An 11,358-nucleotide genomic window follows, 5' to 3' on the forward strand; every position below is an offset into this window, starting at 1 on the left:
GTCACATACATACAATGGAATATTATTCAGCCTCAGAAAGGAATGAAATTCGGATACATGGTACAACATGGGTGAACCTTGAAAATATTATGCTAAGTTAAATAAACCAGACACAAAAGGAAAAATATTGTATGACTCCACTTATATAAGGTACCTAGAATAGTCAAATTGATTAAGACAGAGAGCAGAAGAGTGGTTACCAGGGGTTGGGAGAAGAGGGTAATGCAGAGTAGTTCTTTAATGGTACAGAGTTTTAGTTTGGATGATAAAAAAATTTCTGGAGATGTATAGTAGTAATTGTTGCACAACAGTGTAAAATGTATGAAATGCTACATTTATAGCATATTTGTACTACGCAAATAAGTTGTACGCTTGAAAATGGTTAAATTTTCTATTGCATATATTTTTCTACAAGGAAAAAAGTACTAAAAATAGTAAAATATTTGAAAATGATAATAATAAAACATTTTTAAATGTTTTTAAAGATGGTAGCATTCCTGATGGAATGACTTAATGAATGACTGTGATAACAGATCCCTTACTAAACCTCTACCTCCTTCTGACCTGCAGAGTCTGTGTAGGGTGGTAACTACAGCATCTACCAGCTGGTAAAACCTGCTGGAGAAAATCTCACGAGGAGGCACACTGATTCTTTGACAAGTGTATTCATATTAGCTAGTCCCTAAGTCCTTCTTGATCATCTTTTCATTTCATCTTTCTTTGCAATTTTCCAGAACCTATGCTCAAATTTTACCACTTTCTCTAAATTTCAGACCCCATGCCTGCCTTCCTCATTTTCAGAAGAGAACTTTTCTTCTCATTTATTGAGGAAGTAGAGGGTTTCTAAGAAATTTTTCTAATTCCCTCCCTTATCTTTCACAATTCAGTTACTACTTTGCCCGACTTACTCTTCAATCTCAAAGAAAATGTTACCTCCCTTCCTTCACAAAAATAGCTGTTACTTCTATTGCACTTACTATATGCTTGGGATGCGTACGGGCACAACACATGACCCCAGCCACCTGTGGTAGGTCCTAATATTAGCCCAATTTTACAGATGTGGAAACTGAGGCACAGAGAGCTTCAGCAATATGCCCATGGCTACAACTAGGAAATGCTGGAGATAAGATACAAACTCAGTCAGGATGCTCTTAATTGCCTCTTTTATAATGAGTCTATTATATCTTCCTTTAGGAAACTCATTCAATTCAATATGTCTTGAAATTTAGATGTATACATTCTCTTTTCCATTACATTATATTCACATATTACAAACAAGTTTTCATTCCCCCATATATTTTGGGTGTACACACAGACACACAGACACACAGACACACACACAGACACACACACACACACACAAACACACACACACACACAATTCCAGCCTCCTTTCAAAGCTATCACTTCCCCTTTCTTCTTCATTTTTCCTGTTAGAAGAGTTTTTTATAATTCACTTCATAAATAGGTTTTAACCACTGGCTACAAACCAACTTCTTGTTCCAAGTCTACCCCAAGACCAACTGAACAAAGGTCAATATTGTCCTAATGGCACAATCAATGGGGATCTGTTTTCACTATTCTTTCTGCTGATCTCTTTACCACTATTACCTACTTTCACCTATTCTTCTACATTTTTAGAACATTCCTTCTTTTTTTAAATTAGAGTATAATTGCTTTAAAACTTTGTGTTAGTATCTGCTATACAATGAAGTGAATCAGCTACATGTATACCTATATCCCTTCCCTCTAGGACCTCCTTCCCACCCCCCCATCCCACCCATCTAGGTCTTCACAGAGCACCAAGCTGAGATTCCTGTGCTTTATGGCATGTTCCCACTAGCTATCTGTTTTACTCATGATAGTGTATATATGTCAATCCTAATCTCCCAATTCGTCCCACCTTCCCCTTCCCCTGCTGTGTCCACATGTCCATTCTCTACATCTACATCTCTATTTCTGCCCTGCAGATATGTTCATCTGTACCGTTTCTCTAGATTCCCCATATATGCGTTAATATATGACATTTGTTTTTCTCTTTCTGGCTTACTTCACTCTGTATGACAAATTCTAGGCAAATCCACATCTCACAAATGACCCTTTTTATAGCTGAGTAATATTCCATTGTATATATGTATCACATCTTCTTTATCCATTAATATGTCATTGGACATTTAGGTTGTTTCCATGTCCTGGCTATTGTAACTAGTGCTGCAAAGAACACTGGGATACATGTGTCCTTTTGAATTATGGTTTTCTCAGGGTATATGTCCAGTAGTGGGATTGCTGGGCCATATGGTAGTGCTATTTTTAGTTTTCTAAGGAACCTCCATACTGTTCTTCATAATGGTTATATCAATTTATATTCCCACCAGCAGAAGCAGGAGAAATTACAATTCTGCAGCCTGTAGAATGAAAACCACATTCACAGAAAGATAGACAAAATGAAAAGGCAGAGGATTATGTACCAGATGAAAGAAAAAGATAAAACCCCAAACAACTAAATGAAGTGGAGATAGGCAACCTTCCAGAAAAAGAATTCAGAATAATGATAGTGAAGATAATCCAGGACCTCAGATAAAGAATGGAGGCAAAGATCGAGAAGATTCAAGAAATGTTTAACAAAGACCTAGAAGAATTAAAGAACAAAAACCTAGAAGAATTAAAGAACAAACAAACAGAGATGAACAATACAAATACTGAAATGAAAAATACACTAGAAGGAATCAATACTGAAGCGGAAGAACAGATAAGTGACCCAGAAGACAGAATGGTGGAATTCACTGCCAAAGAACAGAATAAAGAATGAAAAGAAGTGAAGACAGCCTAAGAGACCACTGGGACAACATTAAATGCACCAACATTCACATTATAGGGGTCCCAGAAGGAGAGGAGAGACAGAAAAGACCCGAGAAAATATTTGAAGTGATTATAGTCAAAAACTTCCCTAACATGGGAAAGGAAATAGCCACCCAAGTCCAGGAATTGCAGAGTCCCAAGCAGGATAAACCCAAAGAGAAACATGCCGAGACACACAGTAATCAAATTGACAAAAATTAAAGACAAAGAAAAATTATTAAAAGCAACAACGGAAAAATGTCAAATAACATATAAGGGAACTCCCATAAGGTTAACAGCTGATTTCTTAGCAGAAACTCTACAAGCCCGAAGAGAGTGGCAACATATATATAAAGTGTTGAAAGGGAAGCACCTACAACCAAGATTACTCTACCCGGCAAGGATCTCATTCAGATTTGACAGAGAAATCAAAAGCTTTACAGATGAGCAAAAGCTCAGAGCATTCAGCACCACCAAACCAGCTCTACAACAAATGCTAAAGGAACTTCTCTAAGTGGGAAACACAAGAGAAGACAAGAACCTACAAAAACAAGCCCAAAAAAATTAAGAAAATGGTATTAGGAACATACATATTGATAATCACCTTAAATGTGTATGGATTAAATGCTCCAACCAAAAGACACAGGCTCGCTGAATGGATACAAAAACAAGGTATATATATATATATATATATATATATATATATATATATATATATATATATATATGCTGTCTACAAGAGACCCACTTCAGATCTAGGGACACATACAGACTTAACGTGAGAGGATGAAAAAAGATATCCCTTGAAAATGGAAATCAAAAGAAAGCCAGAGTAGCAATACTCATATCAGATAAAATAGACTTTAAAATAAAGAATGTTATAAGAGACAAGGAAGGCCACTATATAATGATCAAGGGATCAATCTAAGAAGAAGATATAACAATTATAAATATATATGCACCCAACATAGGAGCACCTCAATACATAAGGCAAATGCTAACAACTATAAAAGAGGAAATCGACAGTAATGCAATAATAGTGGGGGACTTTAACACCTCACTTATACCAATGGACAGATCAACCAGACAGAAAATTAATAAAGAAACACAAGTTTTAAATGACACAATAGACCAGATAGATTTAATTGATATTTATAGGACATTCCATCTGAAAACAGCAGATTACACTTTCTTCTCAAGTGCACATGGAACATTCTCTAGGATAGATCACATCTTGGGTCACAAATCAAGCCTCAGTAAATTTAAGAAAATTGAAATCATATCAAGCATCTTTTCTGACTGCAATGCTATGAGATTAGAAATCAATTACAGGGAAAAAAATGTAAAAACCATAAACACATGGAGGCTAAACAATACATTACTATATAACCAAGAAATCACTGAAGAAATCAAAGAGGAAATCAAAAAATACCGACAGACAAATGACAGTGAAAACATGGTGATCCGAAACCTATGGGATGAAGCAAAAGCAGTTCTAAGAAGGAAGATTATAACAATACAATCTTACCTCAAGAAAAAAGAAAATCTCAAGTAAACAATCTAACCTTACACCTAAAGGAACTAGAGAAAGAAGAACAAACAAAACTCAAAGTTAGTAGAAGGAAAGAAATCATAAAGAGCAGAGCAGAAATAAATGAAATAGAAGCAAAGAAAACAACAGCAAAGTTCAATAAAACTAAAAGCTTCCTCTTTGAGAAGATAAACAAAATTGATAAACCTTTAGCCAGACTCATCAAGAAAAAGAGGGAGAAGACTCAAATCAATAAAATTAGAAATGAAAAAGGAGAAATTACAACAGACACTGCAGAAATACAAATCATCATAAGACACTACTACAAGCAACTCTGTGCCAATAAAATGGACAACCTAGAAGAAATAGACAAATTCTTAGAAATGCACAACCTTCTGAGACTGAACCAGGAAGAAATACAAAATATAAACAGACCAATCACAAACACTGAAATTGAAACTGTGATTTTAAATCTTCCAACAAACAAAAGCCCACGACCAGATGGCTTCACAGGTGAATTCTATCAAACATTTAGAGAAGAGCTAAAACCCATCCCTCTCAAACTCTTCCAAAAAATTGCAGAGGAATGAGCACTCCCAAATTCATTCTATGAGGCCACCGTCACCCTGATACCAAAACCGAACAGAGATACTACAAAAAAACAAAATTACAGACCAGTATCACTGAAGAATATAGATGCAAAAATCCTCAACAAAATATGAGCAAACAGAATCCAACAGTGCATTAAAAGGATCATACACCATGGTCAAGTGGGGCTTATCCTAGGGATGCAAGGATTCTTCGATATACTCAAATCAATCAATGTGATACACCATATTAACAAACTGAAGAATTAAAACCATATGATCATCTCAATAGATGCAGAAAAATCTTTTGACAAAATTCAGCACCCATGTATGATAAAAACTCTCCAGAAAATGGGCATAGAGGGAAACTACCTCAACATTATAAAGGCCATAAAGGACAAACCCACAGCAAACATCATTCTCAATGGTGAAAAATTGAAAGCATTTCCTCTAAGATCAGGAAAAAGACAAGGATGTCCACTTTTGCTACTACTATTCAACATAGTTTTGGAAGTTCTATCCATGCATAAAAGGAATACAAATTAGAAAAGAAGAAGTAAAACTGTCACTCTTTGCAGATGACATGATACTATACATAGATAATCCTAAAGATGCCACCAGAAAACTACTAGAGCTAACCAACGAATTTGGTAAAGTTGCAGGATACAAAATTAATGCACAGAAATCTCTTGCATTCCTATACACTAACAATGAAAGATCAGAAAGAGAAATTAAGGAAACAATCCCATTCACCACTGCAACAAAAAGAATAAAATACCTAGGTATAAATCTACCTAAGGAGGTAAAAGACCTGTACTCAGAAAACTATAAGACACTGATGAAAGAAATCAAAGATGACACAGACAGATGGAGAGATATACCATTTTCTAGGATTGGAAGAATCAATATTGTGAAAATGACTATACTACCCGATGCAATCTACAGATTCAGTGCAATCCCTATCAAATTACCAATGACATTTTTTACAGAACTAGAACAAAAAAATCTTAAAATTTGTATGGAGACACAAAAGACCCTGAATAGTCAAAGCAATCTTGAGGGAAAAAAATGGAGCTGGAGGAATCAGACTCCCTGACTTCAGACTATACTACAAAGCTACAGTCATCAAAACAATATGGTACTGGCACAAAAACAGAAATATAGATCAATGGACAGGATAGAAAGCCCAGAGATAAACCCACTCACCTATGGTCAACTAATCTATGACAAAGGAGGCAAAAATACACAATAGAGAAAAGACGCTCTCTTCAATAAGTGGTGCTGGGAAAACTGGACAGCTAGATGTACAAGAATGAAATTAGAACAGTCCCTAACACCACAAACATAAACTCAAAATGGATTAAAAACCTAAATGTAGGACCAGACACTATAAAACTCTTAGAGGAAAACATAGGAAGAATGCTCTTTGACATAAATCACAGCAAGGTCTGTTTTGACCCACCTCCTAGAGTAATGGAAATAAAAACAAAAATAAACAAATGGAACCTAATGAAACTTAAAAGCTTTTGCACAGCAAAGGAAACTATAAACAAGATGAAAAGACAGCCCTCAGAATGGTAAAGAAATATTTGCAAACGAATCAATGGACAAAGGATTAATCTCCAAAATATATAAACAGCTCATGCAGCTCAATATGAAAAAAACCAACAACCCAATCAAAAAATGGGCAGAAGACCTAAATAGACATCTCTCCAAAGAAAACATACAGATGGCCAAGATGCACATGAAAAGCTGCTCAACATTACTAATTATTAGAGAAATGCAAATCTAAACTACAATGAGGTATCACCTCACACCAATTAGAATGGGCATCATCAGAAAATCTACAAACAACAAATGCTGGAGAGGGTGTGGAGAAAAGGGAACCCTCTTGCTCTGTTGGTGGGAATGTAAATTGATACAACCACTATGGAGAACAGTATGGAGGTTCCTTAAAAAATTAAAAATAGAATTACCACATGACCTAGCAATCCCACTACTGGGCATATACCCAGAGAAAACCATAATTCAAAAGGACACATGCACCCCAATGTTCATTGCAGGACTGTTTACAATAGCTAGGTCATGGAAGCAACCTAAATGCCCATTGACAGATGAATGGATGAAGAAAATGTGGTACATATATACAATGGAATATTACTCAGCCATAAAAAGGAACCAAATTGGGTCATTTGTAGAGACGTGGACCTAGAGACTGTCATACAGAGTGAAGTAAGTCAGAAAGAGAAAAACAAATATTATATATTAACACATATATGTGGAATCTAGAAAAATGGTACAGATAAACCAGTTTGCAAGGCAGAAATAGACACAGATGTAGAGAACAAACATATGGACACCAGTGGGGGATAGCATGGGGGTGGTGGTGGGATGAATTAGGAGTTTGGGATTGACCTATGTACACTAATATGTATAAAATAGATAACTAATAAGAACCTGCTGTATAAAAATAAATAAAAATCTAAAAAAAAATTATGTACATTCCCACCAACAGTGCAAGAGGGTTCCCTTTTCTCCACACCCTCTCCAGCACTTTTTGTCTGTAGAGTTTTTGATAGCATTCCTTCTGATGGCCTAGTTTTATTGCCCCTCTTTCTTTTCTTAAATATTGATGTTCTCAAGAATCCTGTTTTTTTCATTCTCTTTCTTTCAAGTAGCTCTCCCAATATCTGCAACTTCCTTAACCTACGAATACTTCATTAATACACACATATTAGAAGAGTGGTGTTTACCTTCTTTCCCACTTGCAAAGGGATGGATGAAACAAATTTTGGTAGACAACCTCTAAGACTAAACTTAATCCCTGCTCTAATCCGACAATTTTAGATACAATTAGCCCTTATTTGTTCATTAGTATGTTCCAGGCACTGTTCTAAGGGCTACGTAGGTTTTAATTCATTTCCTTCTCACAATTATCACATGCGGTAGATACTATTATTATCCCTACATGAGAGGTGAGAAATCTGAGACACAGAGAAGTTAAGTGAGTCACCCAAGGATTCCCACCTGGTAAATAGTAGAGCCAGGGTTCAAAATAAAACAGTGTAGTTCCAGAACCATTCTCTTACCAACCATGCCTCATAATGTTTTAACCACTGAATAATGTTATTGGCAGGACCATGGCACTAAACAACTCCTGGGCCTCTTTCCCATGGATCCTGCAGAGTCCCTGACAAACAGAAAGGTGATCTCTCTTGTTTATCCACTCTCACACCGATAAGAGAGAGACAATGACATTCTGAACTAAATTTTGTAATCTCAAATGTCATAAAACTATTGCTTGTCCACTGTCCTATAGATAAGAGAAAAGCAATGGCATTCTAATTAAGCAATGGATTTGGAATAAGGAAAGAAAGTAAAACTAATAATCTGCCCCCATCCTCTCAGACATAATATGGAGCTGTAAGATACATTTTCACTTCCTAGAGTACAGACTAGATGGAGAGATGCATTCAACAACCAAATAGATTCTGTTTTAATGTAAATCATATCATATCACTCCTCTGTATCTTACCCTTCAATGGCTTTCCACTACATTTTGAATAAATATTAAGTGTATTAATGTACACATACATTTCAGCATCACCAGACTCCCACCAATTTCTCCAATCTCTGTGTTCACCTCTCTCCCTAGTTTACTATGTTCCTTTCACCCTAGTCTCTGTTCTCTCTGCCTGGGACACTCATCTTCCCATTCTTGGCAAAGCCAGCTCCTTTTTATCCTTCAGGTCTCAGCTTAGATGTTACTTCCTTAAAGAAGCCTTCCTTGGACACTGGATATAATTAGGTTGCCCTCCGCTCCCAATTACTGTCTAGCATCTCACTTTGTTTACTTCCTATCAGGATCAAAAATTGATCAATTAATTGCTAATAATTAAATTTTAAATGATTAATTCTTTGCCTAACCTACTAGTATGTAAGCTCCTAATTTCAACACTACATTAATGATTAGCATAAAGCACAGAATATAAGCAGAACCTAAGATATTTATTATACTGAGAAATACAAAGTGACATATTGCATGGAATTGCCCCCCCGCAAATTCCTTTGTCTGAAAACTCATATAAGCCTTATCTTCCCATGTATATTTACTTGAAAGAGCATGCACTTCAGAGTTGGACAGAAGTGGATTCATATCTACCTCTGTTACTTACAAACTGCATGATCTTGGGCATCATTATTTTGAAATCTTCCCTCATTCGATAAGGAAAAAAATAATATTTACCTCATGGAGTTGGTGTGATTATTCAGTGTAATAGTAAAATGACTAAGTCTATTCCTGGCACTTAGCCAACAGGTAATAAATGTTTATTTTCTCTCTTCACTCCGTTCCTACCCACAGTGACACTCCCTTGCAAGACCATGGATCACCCCAAACATATGAGAAAATAAAAGTCAACAAAAGCAATCTTTTTCAAATTTCAAATATCTAAACCACATTCAGCCTTGTCTTTAAAATCCCAGAAAATTTAATGAGGAGGAGAAGGATTATACAGAGGCAGAAGAGGAGAAGCAGGAAGCACAGGGGAAAAGGTGAAGAAAAAATTAAAGGGTTTCCCTCTTGAGAGGGTACCGACAGAGCATTTCAGTCTTGGCCGCATATCCACTGAAGACACACACAGAACATGGAGGCAGCTCTGAAAATAGGAAAGCTTTTTTTTTTTTTAACATCTTTATTGGAATATAATTGCTTTGCAATGGTGTGTTAGTTTCTGCTTTATAACACAGTGAATCAGCTACACATATACATATATCCTCATAATTCCTCCCTCTTGCGTCTTGCTCCCACCCTCCCTATCCCACCCCTCTAGGTGGTCACAGAGCACAGACCTGATCTTAGGTTTTCAAGGAGGTTTCTTGTTGACTCCATTGACACAATACCTCCTGCCAGGCCCTCTGTGCCTCAACATTCTTCAGAAATGAGCAGCTCTGTTCCAACAGTTTTGGCCAATGTGACCATTTCACAGATGCTGTATGTTGAGGGAACATCTAGTCCCTTACTTTTTTCTTCCTTTGAGTTGATAGTAATCATGGATAGTTAAAGGCAAAACAACCCAATACTTAGAATTTTACAACTTGGTTACATTCCAGCATTTGTTTACTTATTAAAACAATTTATTGGCAGTTTGGGAGGAAGATTTTTTCCTATAGAAAAAGCCTCTGAGGTATTTCTGGAGGCATATTTCAGATTCTCAAGGAGGACTTAGTAGGAAATAGTTTTTGCTACAATGTTTGACATGAGTCCAGGCTATGCCTGGAACTCTCTTTATATAGAGACAACATACACAGATATCTCCAGAGGTTACCAGTAGGTTTAAAATGAATCTTAAATGTTCCCACTTCAGAAGGGCAGGGCTTCTAGTCTTAGGTGGGGACATCAGCCATTTTATCAATATTTCTCCTCAGTGTCTCTAGTCTGTCCGCACTGGTATGTTTATAACAGAAGTAGCCTTGTGTGCCCTAAAAGATGAGACCCTTGGGTAATAATTGCCAGGTGATGGGGTGGATCCAGGATAGATGGCATTGCAGGTAAAAATAAGGATTCGGGATGCAAAATGAGATCACATAATATCTTGCTTTTAAATGACCTTTAGCTCACCTACATACATAATGGTTTGCAAAATAAGTAAAAGCTGTTACCAAGTTGCTCAGCAATGCTATCTTAAAATATCTCTAAGAGGGATAGTTTTAAACTGGAAGAGTTTTTAACAATCTTCCTATGAGTTCAAATCAGATTTGATGAGGAGCAATGCAGAAAAGTCCTGAATCTTCAGAAATGTGCATCTGTTCTTAAGTTTAGGAATCATCGATCTGAAGTGCAGCTGAATGGGATAGATTCAGCAGCAATTTGAAGAATTTGAGTTTGTCAAAGTCAGATTTCACACATGGGGACTCACCTTATCCAGCAGGGCTTTTAGCACTGGTTCTTCCTGCAGTCCCTCTGTCAGGCACCCTGTATGACCTACTAAGACAGTCTCCTTCTGGCAGCTTTGCTTCATCTATGCCTGTGAGGAACCCTGCAACGTCATCTTGCTTCTCCTCAACCTCACTTTGACTTTAAGAAGACTGGCTGTAGTACATTTTCAGAACTGGTCCCAAAGCCCAAATCATGGAAAGATGGGATGATTTTCTCCATCTTATTAAAAACTTAGACAATACATCATTTTTCTTTTTTACTGTGGGAAAATGTGTAACAAAACTGTTCATGTGCTAGTGCTTTAATAGGAAGCCCAATGGATGCCTTTTACTATTAAGTGTGGGTCTGGCATGTTCATAGGTTTGTGTTAATTCTCTTAACCGAGGGCTCTAGAATCCTGTGGCTTGGCTATCATGATGTTGAAGAACAAAGAAAGCCCTAGTAGAAACACCAGAATCCTATTT

At 36.6% G+C, this 11,358-nt stretch overlaps 1 pseudogene; it reads right to left on the reverse strand.

The window, feature by feature from the left end:
* Positions 1-10,976, reverse strand: part of LOC101326401 (large ribosomal subunit protein eL6-like) — a 31,910-nt pseudogene extending 20,934 nt beyond the window's left edge.
* Between the last annotated feature and the right edge of the window lie 382 nt (positions 10,977-11,358).

The sequence above is a fragment of the Tursiops truncatus genome, chromosome 7 (assembly GCF_011762595.2).
Source record: "Tursiops truncatus isolate mTurTru1 chromosome 7, mTurTru1.mat.Y, whole genome shotgun sequence".
NCBI classification, from domain to species: Eukaryota; Metazoa; Chordata; class Mammalia; order Artiodactyla; family Delphinidae; genus Tursiops; species Tursiops truncatus.